This window comes from Schistocerca cancellata, chromosome 9 (assembly GCF_023864275.1).
Source record: "Schistocerca cancellata isolate TAMUIC-IGC-003103 chromosome 9, iqSchCanc2.1, whole genome shotgun sequence".
Classification (NCBI taxonomy): domain Eukaryota; kingdom Metazoa; phylum Arthropoda; class Insecta; order Orthoptera; family Acrididae; genus Schistocerca; species Schistocerca cancellata.
The window spans coordinates 331,982,591-331,997,727 of NC_064634.1; the positions used below are offsets into that span (position 1 = coordinate 331,982,591).

General features: G+C 43.2%; 1 protein-coding gene across 2 annotated transcripts in view; it reads left to right on the forward strand.

The window, feature by feature from the left end:
* The first annotated feature begins 8,732 nt into the window (after nt 1-8,732).
* Nucleotides 8,733-15,137, forward strand: part of LOC126100408 (scavenger receptor class B member 1-like) — a 276,724-nt gene continuing 270,319 nt past the window's right edge. For both annotated transcript variants that reach the window (XM_049911001.1, XM_049911002.1), the window contains exon 1: nt 8,733-8,851. The gene's annotated coding sequence lies outside the window, so the exon portion shown is untranslated. The remainder of the gene's footprint in view (nt 8,852-15,137) is intronic.

Here is a 15,137-nt window from a genome sequence, read left to right on the forward strand (position 1 = left end):
TTTTTGGCAATGGCGTCATCCGATAAGGTATAGAGGAGCATGCGGCCAGGAAACCGTTATCGCGGCCGCTGCCGGATTCCTTGACCTTGGAGCCGCCTCAGTTGGGCTCACGAGGCTGAGTTCACACTGTTCCACTTCTTCCGCCAAGAAAATTTTGCTAGCAGTATCGGGAATCGAAAACGGATCTCTCGCATGGCAGTCGACCACCCTGAATACTGAGCTATAGAGGGGTTCATTTATACACTACTGGCCATTAAAATTGCTACACCAAGAAGAAATGCATATGATAAACGGGTATTCATTGGACAAATATATTACACTACAACTGACATGTGATTACATTTTCACGCAATTTGGGTTCATAGTTCCCGAGAAATCAGTACCCAGAACAACCACCTCTGGCCATAATAACGGACTTGATATGCGTAGGCATTGAGTCAAACAGAGCTTGGATGGCGTGTACAGGTACAGCTGCTCATGCAGCTTCAACACGATACCACAGTTCATCAAGAGTAGTGACTGGCGTATTGTGACGAGTCAGTTGCTCGGCCACCATTGACCAGACGTTTTCAGTTGGTGAGAGATCTGGAGAATGTGCTGGCCAGGGGAGCAGTCGAACATTTTCTGTATCCAGAAGGGCCCGTACAGAAACTGCAACATGCGGTCGTGCATTATCCTGCTGAAATTTAGGGTTTCGCAGGGATCTAATGAAGGGTACAGCCACGGGTCGTTGTTGTTGTTGTTGTGGTCTTCAGTCCTGAGACTGGTTTGATGCAGCTCTTCATGCTACTCTATCCGGTGCAAGCTTCTTCATCTCCCAGTATCTACTGCAGCCTACATCCTTCTGAATCTGCTTAGTGTATTCATCTCTTTGTCTCCTTCTACAATTTTTACCCTCCACGCTGCCCTCCAATACTAAATTTGTGATCCCTTGATGCCTCAGAACATGTCCTACAAACCGATTCCTTCCTCTAGTCAAGTAGTGCCAAAAATGTCTCTTCTCCCCAATTCTATTCCATACCTCCTCATTAGTTATATGATCTACCCATCTAATCTTCAGCATTCTTCTGTAACACCACATTTCGAAAGCTTCTCTTCTCTTCTTGTCCAAACTATTTATCGTCCATGTTTCACTTCCATACATGGCTACACGGGTCGTAACATATCTGAAATGTAACGTCCACTGTTCAAACTGCCGAGACGTGTAACCAGTGGCATCCCATACCATCACGTCGGGTGATACGCCAGTATGGCAATGGCGAATATACGATCCAATACACTGAAACACGTATGTGTTCAGTGTATTCAATACAGCGATGGCGAGGCATGAGAGAATCTCTGACCAGAGAGTTATTTATCGTTGCTAGTCTGCGCTTGCCGCGCGAGAGTTCAGTGCAGTTGCGTGTAGCGAGCCGGCAGGCAGTTGTTGTACGTGGTGAGTCGCAAAGAGCATGTACACTCCTGGAAATTGAAATAAGAACACCGTGAATTCATTGTCCCAGGAAGGCGAAACTTTATTGACACATTCCTGGGGTCAGATACATCACATGATCACACTGACAGAACCACAGGCACATACACACAGGCAACAGAGCATGCACAATGTCTGCATTAGTACAGTGTATATCCACCTTTCGCAGCAATGCAGGCTGCTATTCTCCCATGGAGACGATCGTAGAGATGCTGGATGTAGTCCTGTGGAACGGTTTTTCCATGCCATTTCCACCTGGCGCCTCAGTTGGACCAGCGTTCGTGCTGGACGTGTAGACCACGTGAGACGACGCTTCATCCAGTCCCAAACATGCTCAATGGGGGACAGATCCGGAGAACTTGCTGGCCAGGGTAGTTGACTTACACCTTCTAGAGCACGTTGGGTGGCACGGGATACATGCGGACGTGCATTGTCCTGTTGGAACAGCAAGTTCCCTTGCCGGTCTAGGAATGGTAGAACGATGGGTTCGATGACGGTTTGGATGTACCGTGCACTATTCAGTGTCCCCTCGACGATCACCAGTGGTGTACGGCCAGTGTAGGAGATCGCTCCCCACACCATGATGCCGGGTGTTGGCCCTGTGTGCCTCGGTCGTATGCAGTCCTGATTGTGGCGCTCACCTGGACGGCGCCAAACACGCATACGACCATCATTGGCACCAAGGCAGAAGCGACTCTCATCGCTGAAGACGACACGTCTCCATTCGTCCCTCCATTCACGCCTGTCGCGACACCACTGGAGGCGGGCTGCACGATGTTGGGGCGTGAGCGGAAGACGGCCTAACGGTGTGCGGGACCGTAGCCCAGCTTCATGGAGACGATTGCGAATGGTCCTCGCCGATTCCCCAGGAGCAACAGTGTCCCTAATTTGCTGGGAAGTGGCGGTGCGGTCCCCTACGGCACTGCGTAGGATCCTACGGTCTTGGCGTGCATCCGTGCGTCGCTGCGGTCCGGTCCCAGGTCGACGGGCACGTGCACCTTCCGCCGACCACTGGCGACAACATCGATGTACTGTGGAGACCTCACGCCCCACGTGTTGAGCAATTCGGCGGTACGTCCACCCGGCCTCCCGCATGCCCACTATACGCCCTCGCTCAAAGTCCGTCAACTGCACATACGGTTCACGTCCACGCTGTCGCGGCATGCTACCAGTGTTAAAGACTGCGATGGAGCTCCGTATGCCACGGCAAACTGGCTAACACTGACGGCGGCGGTGCACAAATGCTGCGCAGCTAGCGCCATTCGACGGCCAACACCGCGGTTCCTGGTGTGTCCGCTGTGCCGTGCGTGTGATCATTGCTTGTACAGCCCTCTCGCAGTGTCCGGAGCAAGTATGGTGGGTCTGACACACCGGTGTCAATGTGTTCTTTTTTCCATTTCCAGGAGAGTAGTTTAGTTGTACGTAGCGAGTCGCGAGAGCAAGTAGTCAGTCAGTACAGTAGTGTGTGAGGAGTCGGCGGGGGTCGACATGGGTCTCTGGTCACGATTCAGGGCGAGGTATATTGTTAAATAAGGTAATGAAGCAGCATTGCGCTCAGCTAATAATGTATTGTAATTAATTTGTTGAAGAATTGCCCCAATAATAATTTTTTTATAAAGTAAATCTTCTAAAGAAAGGCAATCATTCCCATTTAAAGAAATTTTCCTATGCATTTCCTCCAAGAATCAGAATTAAATATACGCCAGCAGTGCACGGAGCTGTGCCGCAAAACAAGAGCAGATATTGAGGGATTTTACTGATGTACGAATTTTGGTTTTTTTTGTTCACATTTTATAATCGCACAGGGCCGAGGGACAGCGCAGCTGCCCTTATAAAGTTTATCGGGTTCATTTTAGCGTTAATTTTGTTGGAAGTCAACATTTGGCACACGTTTTCATTAGTATTGTCATTAGAAATTTCCACGGGGAGGTAACACTTGGCTCCGTTTATATTTAATTATTTTCTTACATTTTTTTGTGGGGAGGTTACACTTAGCACGACGACTATTAACATTTAAATATTTTCATTTTTTATTTTTTCTTGGGAGGTTACAGTACGTTTACCGCGATGTCGCCAAACACGGATGCGACCATCATGATGCTGTAAACAGAACCTGGATTCATCCGAAAAAATGACGTTTTGCCACTCGTGCACCCACGTTTGTCGTTGAGTACACCATCGCAGGCGCTCCTGTCTGTGATGCAGCGTCAAGGGTAACCGCAGCCATGATCTACGAGCTGATAGTCCATGCTGCTGCAAACGTCGTCGAACTGTTCGTGCAGATGGTTGTTGTTTTGCAAATGTCCCCATCTGTTGACTCAGGGATCGACACGTGGCTGCACGATCCGTTACAGCCATGCGGATAAGATGACCTTCATGTCGACTGCTAGTGATATGAGACCGTTGGGATCCAGCACGGTGTTCCGTATTACCCTCCTGAACCCACGGATTCCTTATTCTGCTAACAGTCATTGGATCTCGACCAACGGGAGCAGCAGTGTCGCGATACCATAAACCGCAATCGCGATAGGCTACAATCCGACCCTTAACCAAGTCGGAAACGTGATGCTACGCATTTCTCCTCCTTACACTGGGCATCAAAAAAACTTTTCACCAGGAAATCCCGGTCATCTGCTGTTTGTGTATGAGAAATCGGTTGGAAACTTTCCTCACGTCAGCACGTTGTGGGTGTCGCCACCGACGCCAACCTCGTGTGAATGTTCTGAAAAGCTAATCATTTGCATATCACAGCATCGTCATCCTGTAGGTTAAATTTCGCGTCTGTAGCACGCCATCTTCGTGGTGTAGAAATTTTAATGGCCAGTAGTGTATGTTTTCTCTCTCTAACAGTTTTCTTTCTTTCTTTTTTCCTTTCCCTATAAATTTTCTGTTGGGCAGTCTGTAACCTATCTTCTGGCTCGTTCCAAGGACACGTAGCTTAAACGTAAAAGATCTAAATTAAAATAAGAACCTAATGGAAGGTGGGCAGATTGTTATATGGCACATGCAGGAGTAATATGATTGTATATGACAGGAGAGTCCAACGGTAATTCCACAGTTGATCGCAGAGGTGAGAGCGGATGGTTGTAAAGAGTACATAGGTCTGTATGAGTGGGAGGAGTTTTCTGAGACGTGACAGAAGAAGAAATGGAATCGAGATCATAGAGATATGGCATCCGGAAACATAATTTAAAAGAACTTTCGGCGACTTTACATCCAACAAGACAGAAGCGATGGATAACATTCCATGAGAATTTCTAAGTCATTGGGGTATTTGGAACAAAATTATCCAAGCTGGTGTGCAAAATGTGTTAGACTGGCGACATACCATTTGACTTTCGGAAAAATGTCACCCACGTAATTCCGAAGACTGCATTGAGATGACAAGTTAGAGAACTATCGAACGATCATCTTAGCAACTCATGCATCCAAGTTGCTGGCAAGAATATTGTACAGAAGAATGGAAAACAAAATTGTGAATCTGCTACATGAAGATCAGTTTTTCTTTAGGAAAGGTAAAGGCACGAGAGAGGCAATTCTGATGTTGCAGTTGGTAACGGAAGCAAGATTAAAGAAAAACCAAGAGACATTCATAGGATTTGTCGACCTTGAGAAAGCATTCGACAGTGTAAACTGGTGCAAGATGTTCGAAATTCTGAGAAAAATTTGGGTAGGCTATGGTGAGAGACGGCTAATATACTATATGTGCAAGAGCCAAGAGGGAATAATAACAACGAAGTGCTCGGATTAAAGAGATATAAGAAAGGGATGTAGTCTTCCACACCTACTATTCAGTAGTTACATCGAAGAAGCACTGACAGAAATAAAAGAAAGTTTAAAGGGTGGGATTAAAACGCAAGGTGAAATGGTATTAGTGACAAGATTTGTTGATGATATTGCTATTCCTAGTGTATTTGAAGGAGAAATACATTATTTTTTCCTTTTTGCTTCCGGGGGATCCACAGCCTTTAAGTGTTTAATAGAAGGATACATTGTCCGGTGTAAGCTGTATTGTGCTTTATTTGAATAGTGCTGTTAGCTAATTTCGGATGTGATCCATTATCAAGCACATTTTCTATGTCGTGTATTGCATATCGTGCTCATCACATTCTTTTATATCAATACATAAAACCAGAAGTAGTACTCCATCGTACCATATTCTAAGTGCTGCTGCCTGTCAGGCTGCAACACTTTCAAGGAAAACTCCCCATCCCATTACCCCCCCCCCCCCCCCCTCAGATGTAGTGGTAAATGGCCCAGTGGATAGCCTGAACACAAATCAAGCATGAATACAGGAAGAAGATGCACTGAACTGTAAAAAAAAGAAGTAAAATCGAAACAGTGAACTGTCCAAGCTCACGATGTTGGACGTCCAGTGTCGTGGTTATATGGATTCAAATGGTTCAAATGGCTCTGAGCACTATGGGACTTAACATCTGAGGTCATCAGTCCCCTAGAACTTAGAACTACTTAAACCTAACTAACCTAAGGACATCACACACATCCATGCCCGAGGCAGGATTCGAACCTGCGACCGTAGCGGTCGCGCGGTTCCAGACTAAAGCGCCTTTAACCGCGTGGCCACACTGGCCGGCGTGGTTATATGGACACGGTGCTGAATTGCGAAGGGTAACATCAGTACTCAAATTTCCCTCGTGCCCCATTGTTTTATTTCTGCACAAAATTATGAACTGTTCGTTCGCTCATTGACGTATCTGTTCACTGTACTCAATCTTGTGTGTGTGTCGTGATGTAACGTCCGTTTGCAAAAGGCGGGGAGTAAGAAACAGACCCCGAGACGTATGTACCTCCCTATTTGTTCTACACGAGGACCACATGTTACGCCTCTCGCGTTCCGTGCTGGAACTTTTGACTCTTAAATTCCCGTGTTGTAAGATAGTTCACAGCCGTTTATTTGTTGCTTTCATTTCTGTGAAAGGCCAATGCACCATCCTATCCGCTCTCAATATTCATCACGCTTACTAGTGATGATAATGTATTTTTACCTAATATATTCTTACCAAATGACTCATGTTCCAGAACCAATGTATAGTGTGACAATTTACAAGATTATGGAGGGAGAACACACACGTCAATGACCGAACGGAAAGTTCAGAATTTTGAAAAAAAATTTGGAAGTAGCACGTCTTCAGCTTGGAGCGTTCACCGTTTCTATTTTGCCTCATCTACATCTACATCTACATGGATACTCTGCAAATCACATTTAAGTGCCTGGCAGAGGGTTCATCGAACCATCTTCGCAATTCTCTATTATTCAAATCTCGTATAGCGTGCGGGATGAATGAACACCTATATCTTTCCGTACGAGCTCTGATTTCCCTTATTTTATCGTGGTGATTTTTCCGCCCTATGCAGGTCGGTGTCCACAAAATATTTTCGCATTCGGAGGAGAAGGTTGGTGATTGGAATTTCGTGAGAAGATTCCGTCGCAACGAAAATCGTCTTTCTTTTAATGATGTCCAGCCCAAATCCTGTATTACTTCTGTGACACTCTCTCCCATATTTCGCGATAATACATAACGTACTGTCTTTCTTTGAACTTTTTCTATGTACTCCGTCAGTCCTATGTGGTAAGGAACCCACCCCGCGCAGCAGTATTCTAAAAGAGGACGGGCAAGCGTAGTGAAGGCAGTCTCCTTAATAGGTCTGTAACATTTTCTAAGTGTCCTGCCAATGAAACGCAGTCTTTGGTTAGCCTTCGCCACAACATCTTCTGTGTGTTCCTTCCAATTTAAATCGTTCGTAATTGTAATTCATAGGTATTTAGTTGAATTTACGGCTTTTAGGACTGATTTATCGTGCAACCGAAGTTTAACACGTTCTTTTTAGTACTCGTGTGGATGACCCCACACTTTCGTTATTTAAGGTCAACTGCCACTTTACGCACCATTTCGATATTGCTTATAAATCGTTCTGCAGTTTGTTTTGATCTTCTGATGACTTTATTAGCCGATAAACGAGAGCGTCATCTGCAAACAACCGAAGACAGCTGCTCATATTGTCTCCCAAATCGTTTATATAGATAAGGAACAGCAAAGGGCCTGTAAAACTACCTTGGGGAACGCCTGAAATCACTTCTGTTTTACTCGATGACTTTCCGTCAATTACTACGAACTGTGACCTCTCTGATAGGAAATCACAAATCCAGTCACATAACTGAGACGATATTCGATAAGCACGCAATTCCACTACGAGCCGCTTGTGTGGTACAGTGTCAAAAGCCTTCTGGAAATCCAGAAGTACGGAATCGATCTGAAATCCCTTGTCAATAGGACTCAGCACGTCATGTGAATAAAGGGCTAGTTGTGTTTCACTGGAACGATGTTTTCTAAACGCATGTTGATTGTGTGGCAATAGACCGTTTTCTTCGAGGTAATTCATTGCGTTCGAACACAATATATGTTCTAAAATCCTGCTGCATATCGACGTTAACGATGTGGGCCTGTAATTTAGTGGATTACTCCTACTACTCTTCTTGAATATTGGTGTGACCTGTGCAACTTTCCAGTCTTTGGGTATGGATCTTTCGTCGAGCGAATGGTTGTGTATGATTGTTAAGTACGGAGCTAGTGCTTCAGAATACCGCGATAGGAACCTAATTGCTATACGGTCTGGACCAGAAGACTTGCTTTTATTAAGTGATTTAAGTTGCTTCACTACTCCGAGGATATTTACTTTTACGTTACTCATGTTGGCAATTGTTCTCGATTCTAATTCTGGAATATTTATTTCGTCTTTTGTGAAGGCATTTCGGAAGGCTGTGTTTTTAACTCTGCCTTGGCAGCATTGTCTTCGATAGTATCTCCATTGCTATCGCCTCTTTTTCCACAGTTCAGTACACCGTCTTCCTATTTTCATGCTTGATCTGCGTTCAGGCTATCCACCGGGCAATTTTACCACTGAATCTCGGGTATTGGGGCGGGGGATTGGAATTTGGATAGTTTCCCGTGTTACAGAATATTACTGTGGAGTACGATTTCTATTTTTACTGGTTTTACTAGTTCTACTAGTCCGAATCGGGAATGTTAGGATGTGGTACGAGAAACTCCTAGGCAAACAAGGAACTGTCAGTGCGAAAACGAGTTGTCTGTCGTGTGATCACATGCGTTTTTGTGGAAAAAGGTGGGAGGGGTGGAGGAGGAGGGACGACGGAGGACTGTGGAGGGGAGAGAGGGAGGCTGCGGCCGGATCAGCTGGCTGGACGGTTGCGGGCGGCTATATACCTCGGCAGGCGGCTACCCACACCAGGGGAGTACTCGATCGCCGTGAGCACCAGGTGGCAGTGCGCCGCGGATCTGCGCAGGGAACCGACCAGCCGGCGACTCGCGAGTGGTAGCACCGGCCGCGGCCGCACAACAGGTACCAACCTCCGTCTCGCTTTTCGGCGCTCGCGTCCTTTCCGCTGCTCTCTTCTACAGGAAAGGCTAAATGTTAGGTGGCCCATCATTTTTTAAAACATTTACTTTTCTGTGTTACGACTAGTAAACTGACTAGGGTCACGTATAATATTTAATTTTCATTATCTTCGATAATCAGCCTTGTCATGGGCACGATATGGATACAACCATTGCTGCACTTGTGGCCACTTAATATTTCTTAATTTTCTTCCAGCGGTTGTCAACCTTTCAGGACCATTACCTTTACCCCTGAGCTCAAGCAAATATTAGCTACTACCCCAGCTCACACCACTCCGTTGCCCCCTATATTATCAACACTAACGTCTAAATACGATACATAATGAAAAATAATTTTAATGTAAAAAAAATTGAAGTTTTATTACCCAGATAGCAATTGATACGCATCCTGTTTCAGCAAAGTTTTATCATCATCTTCAGATAATGCGATACGTGAGCTGCAAAGCCCCTACGTGTGACATACTGCCATATGCCCATTGAAGTCATGGAGGGGCTTTACATTTCGCTTATCCGATGGTCTCAAGGTGGCAGTATAACTTCGCTGAAATTAGTAATCAGGATATCTATCAGGTGAGATGTGGGCAACAAAACTTCTGTTTCGGAACTTTTCTTACATTGATATAGAGATCGCTCTTCTTCTGGCAATGTCAGGTATATACGTAAGGAATTTCCTTTGAATATTGATATAGAGATCGCTCTTCTTCTGGCAATGTCAGGTATATACGTAAGGAATTTCCTTTGAATACTTGGTTGCTGGACTTCTGAACTGGTAGAAATTGAGACTTCAGGCTGTCAACGGTTTGTGTATGATCACTGTCAACAATACTAATAATAGTGATAATAATAATTGTGGGCCCTTCAACAATGTAGTAGCCATTATTACTATTGTCTCGTGCTAACGATTAGTTTCGTAATATGTTGCGTAGTGTATAGAGAAGCAATTACTCCTCCGCTATGGAAACTATCTCTGAGAAAGGATTTTCGTGAAACATTTAAGCATATGAGATGTACTTGTCTCAATTTTAAATGACGAAAGATAAACGATATTTAGTTTTTGAAGGTGTCCTGTAAAACACGAATTAATAAGTCCACGAGGGAAGTGGCTATTTCTAACAATCCTTGTAGGGCTCCGAGGTTCAGCCTGTAAAAAAAGAACCCTTCAAACATTGCTTCGTTATCTGCCTGTCTATTTGTCCGGCTGCTAAGAACCTTTTTTCTCTGAAACGAGTTGGTATGTAAAGTTGACACTTATGTCACATACTAGGATCTCGGGTCCCTTGGTGGTGTAAGACATTCAAGCTTCTAAGTCATATAGTCAAGAGATATGGCCATATATTTTGATACTCGCGAACTAACTCATCAACACTCATGGGATACAACCCGGTGATTTATAATCGTCAAATTTGGCGTAAAACAACGTTACATAATTCAAGTAAAGCGAAAATCGTTAATTTGTAATTATATTACACGATTTTCTTTTCATTTTTCTCGTCTTTTCGTCTGTTAAGACCACCTTTCCTCTGTAATTGGAAGGCACATGAAGTTGAAATTTGTGTCGCATACTGTGGTCTATCATTTCCTGGCGGCGTAAAAATTTAAGTCTTTAACTCAGTCCAAGCAAATGATACGACCATTTACGTCACATATTTTGATAGTGCAAAATTTACTCATCAAAACCTATAAGATACTTCCCGCTGACCTAAAATCATGAAATTTACCAAGAAGTAAGCTGTCACAGTGAAACTAAAGAAGAAATCTCCGAAAATTGTTAAATTATATCACATAAAATATATTTTTGCCGTTACACCTAATATTGCATTCATCATCTGTAAGAAGCATAACAGACAAAAATTGCTGCATGTGAACAAAAGTCTAAGTTGTAGTAACGCTTTAGTTAGTAAGTAAAAAATTTTTATTAAATCATCTCTCTCTACATGTAGAAACTGAAATCCCCTGCTCGCTTCTTTTTTAATGTCCAGATTAGTCTCGGGAACGGCTGAAGGTTTTGATACGATCTTTGAATTCCTGGGACCGACATTTTACCAGTACCGATATCGAAAACAGCCAAAAATCGTTGAAATTATCTTTTCCCGGGACTAATGAACTGTCTTAGTACATAATTACATTTGTACATTACCCTAAGCGCGCGAGTCTCGGTGCAACATAAGAAATGGCTGCAGCTCGTTCTCTGAAAAGAAAAGTATCCACACTGAGGCTACACACTTGCTTCAAAATATGCTTCTTCTGCTCCACTCCTACCTGTAGCGACACTTCCTTCTTCCGCACCGTGTACCGCCTCTCAAAATCTACCAAGGTAAAATTATGCACTGTACTTTGTAAATCACTTGGTTGCTGAATTCCTTACTTCTGAACTGGGAGAAATTGAGAGACTTCTGGCTGTCGGTGGTTTGTATATGATCACTGCCACTAATAATAATAATGATGATAATAATAATTATAGGCCCTACAACAATGGAGTAGCCATTATTACTATATTCTTGTGCTAACGATTAGTTCCCTAATCTGTTGCGTAGTGTATAATGAAACAATTGCTTCTCCACTATGGAAACTACCTCAGACAAAGGATTTTCGTGAGACATTTAAGCGTATGAGATGTACATGTCTCAATTTTGCTCTCAAATGAGCAAATATGTACGGTACGAAGTACAAGACATGCGTGTAGCACTGTGTGAGGGAGAAGATGCTCATATATTCGTTTGATAAGTTGTAACGTCCACCACATTGTGTCAAGCATTAATGTTATTATTTAAAAGAAATTTCATTATTTGTCTTATAAAGGGTGTCTCTCCTACGGGTCTTCAGACGCACTTCCTCTGGTGTTTCACCAGATATTTGCAGTTTCGTGTAGCTGGAGTCAGCTCAAACAAATATTGTCATCACTTCTTTCACGCGACGCCCAGCTTCGACTGGAAGTGTACGTTTCGTTTCCGGTTGTAAACAAAGTGAATGTCAAATCGGATTCGACAGAGCGGTAGTAACTTAGCCTAGTCCGACATTCGTTTTATCGACATGTATTAGTAGAAACAGTAAAATACGAAGAATAACCAACACTCTAGCAACGACAGCACCGCCGTTGCCAGCGCTGACTGCTATAGCCATGCAGAAGCGCTGCTCAGCCGCTGCTGGAGCACCAGGCTATTCTTAGTGTTTTACTGTCCCTGTCAATATACATCTATAAAACGAATGATGCACTAGACTAATTTGTGGCCCCTCTGTCCAATGGGCACGTAAAATCATTTTGTTTGCAACAGGATACAAAACGACGATTTCCGTCGAAACTTGACGTCGAATGAGAGACGTCATGAGCAATGTTTGTCTGGGGTGAGGAAAAGAAATTGCACATATCTGCTGGATCACCAGAGAAAATGTGGCTGACAACCCAAAGGGGAAACAACCGGTATAAACAACATTACAGTCTTACGAATTAGTGATAGAAATGACGTTTTAAAAATAATTTACTTTCATGAGCGAATCAGAATGGAAAACTTTTGTTTTAACCGCTAAGAACATTTCATTTTACCCCTTAGGAGGGGGGGGGGCAATTGGAGGGCAATTACCTCCACGATGATAGCCACAGTTTAACGTCAGTTCACTGTTACCAGCACGAAGTTAATCCGCCCATTTGCCACCAGATGTTGGTTCCTAGTCAAGGAAGCTTCCAGTTATTACCATAGCCATAATGTCGTTTCCTCTACACTTTTTTTGATACTCAGATACTAGGGTAGTATTCGATTTCGTTTGAGTTTCGTTCGTTTAGAGATGATCAGTGATCGGATGAAAGAGTGTGCATCAGACCCACTATATTTATTTTGCACCATATTGTTCTTGTTTAGATTTTTTAAAAATATCTATCACGTTTTTATTACTTAGACACAGCATATTGCGCATGATCTATTTCTCTTTTTGTCCTTTCAGTAAGTATTATACACTAGCTGACAAACCTAGTACTATATGGGTATTAGTTTTGCTAATTTTCTGTTGGAAACGAAAACAAAAAATAAATTGAGCTCGTAGTGTAATATCCCGGAATGTTCCTGCATGCTGAAAGCTGCTGTGTCGTGTATCTATAGCGCGATTTTATACTCTCTATGGCAGCATCTCTTCATAGCTCTGTAAATGGGGATGGTTTTCGCCTACAGCTGTTCTCGCTTCGCAGTTTAAAGATGGCAAAAGCGCTGCCTGTTGCCGGGGATTTCCTTAAGTTGACTCGACTGTAGGAGTGAGTTAGTAGCAGTTTTTCACGCATCTCGCGCCATATCCTTTCAACTATATGTCGTACAATGATGTATTTCTACAGGTACACTCAGGGGCATTTATGGATACCGTCTGCAAAACGTGTTGCAAATAGAACTTGTAGCAAAGAAGTAATAAATTTAAATATCATGCTGAAACTAAAAACTAAACTCCACCCTGAACAGGCCATGAAGGCCGAAGGGTAGAGACAGGCTGCCGTGTCATCCTAAGCTCATAGGCATCGTCATCGGATGCGGATGTGGAGGGGGCGTGTGGCCAGCACACCGCTCTCCCGGCCGAACGTCAGTTTCCGAGCCCGCAGTCGCTAATTCTCAATCAAGTAGCTCCTCAGTTTTCCTCACAAGGGCTGAGTGAACCCCGCTTGCCAACAGCGCTCGGCAGACCGGATGGCCATCCATCCAAGTGCTAGCCCAACCCGGCAGGGCTTAACTTCGGTGATCTGACGGGAACCGGTGTTACCACTGCAGCAAGGCCGTTGGCCCTTAAACATCGTGCACAATGCTTTATTTTCTCGGGCATCTCAGCTTTTATGACGGCATATCTCCTGATCTATGTATGGTACTGTAATATAATTTTTTACGTGCTCTTAACAGCGTATATAAGTAATGTCTGCCAAATTTATTGTGAATAGAGTCAGGAGCACAGAAGTAATAAATTTAAATGTCATACATGATACAGCAGTATTTTATGAATCTCATTGTTCATGGTGTCATATCTCATAATCTATTATAGGTAGATGTTCTTATACGGACAGTGACTGTCTTAGATAGTAAGGTATATGTGCACCAATTTATTGTTCCGTCCCAGTTGCACATTTTTAATTAGATTACATCTTTAGATCACTCTGGTTCATCTTTAGATCCAAGTAATTTCGTCAGCGACCCGTCTTGTCTACCTACTCTGAACCACGTATCAGAGTACTCTGATGCGTGGTTCTATGTAGACAAGAATTAGATCTGAAGATGACCCAAAAAGATCAAAACATGTAATCTAATTAAAAATGCGTAAATGTGACACAATAAATAAGAATACCTTGTATGTTAAATATCTATAAAGTTGCTGAATCTCTGTCGACGGTTATGTCGCCAATAGTATACGTGAAGCAGGTTGAAATCGGTCAACTAGTTTATGAGGAGATATGGGAAAAAACACACACAATTTTTATGAAATATTGCGATATTATTATCATTATTCAGTATCACAAGGTTAGTTTGATAATTATAAGCTATGGAAGAATGCATGTGTTTTCTAAAGAATCGGTAGAAATTTTGTTGAAGGAACCAGGAGCAAGTCGCCTGAGTGATTTAGGAAAATCCACAGGGAACATAAATCGGTAAACCTGTAGTAGGTACTGGCAGCACCCTCTTACGGCTCGCGCTAGGTTTCACTAAGAGCTGGACTACATCTTTTGAAGTTTACCGCTCTGAAATCTACATGTATCACAACGTAGGCGCAAACCTTTGGAGAGGAAATGAATCATATCTCTCTAATTGGTTTAGTATTAGTTCAATGAAGGTATGTATGCAGAGCTAGTATGATAAATTATATAAATGTGGAATTTCGCCAGTATCTTATCGTTAGTACTGAAACAAAAATGAAGGAGTGTAGGCAGATATCTGTATATTTACGCTGTAATACAGGATAACCACTTTCGATTGACAGCCTTACGTCATTTTAGAGACTGACACTTCAGGTCCTAAGAAGTATTAAGTGGTTCTCAGAAAATCGACCCACTCTAAATTGTCAAAGAAAAAACCTACTACATTCCGTTCTGTTCAACAAATAGTCATTCCAAATAAAACAGGTTAAAATTCTTCAAGCTTTCGGGTTTACATGTTAATGAAAACGTGAACTGGAAGAAGCCAAGGAGCTAGGTATTTTAATTGCGTCGTCACAATATTCGCATATGGAATTCGTCATAAATAATCCTTCACAATTTGAGAACAACAGTGAGG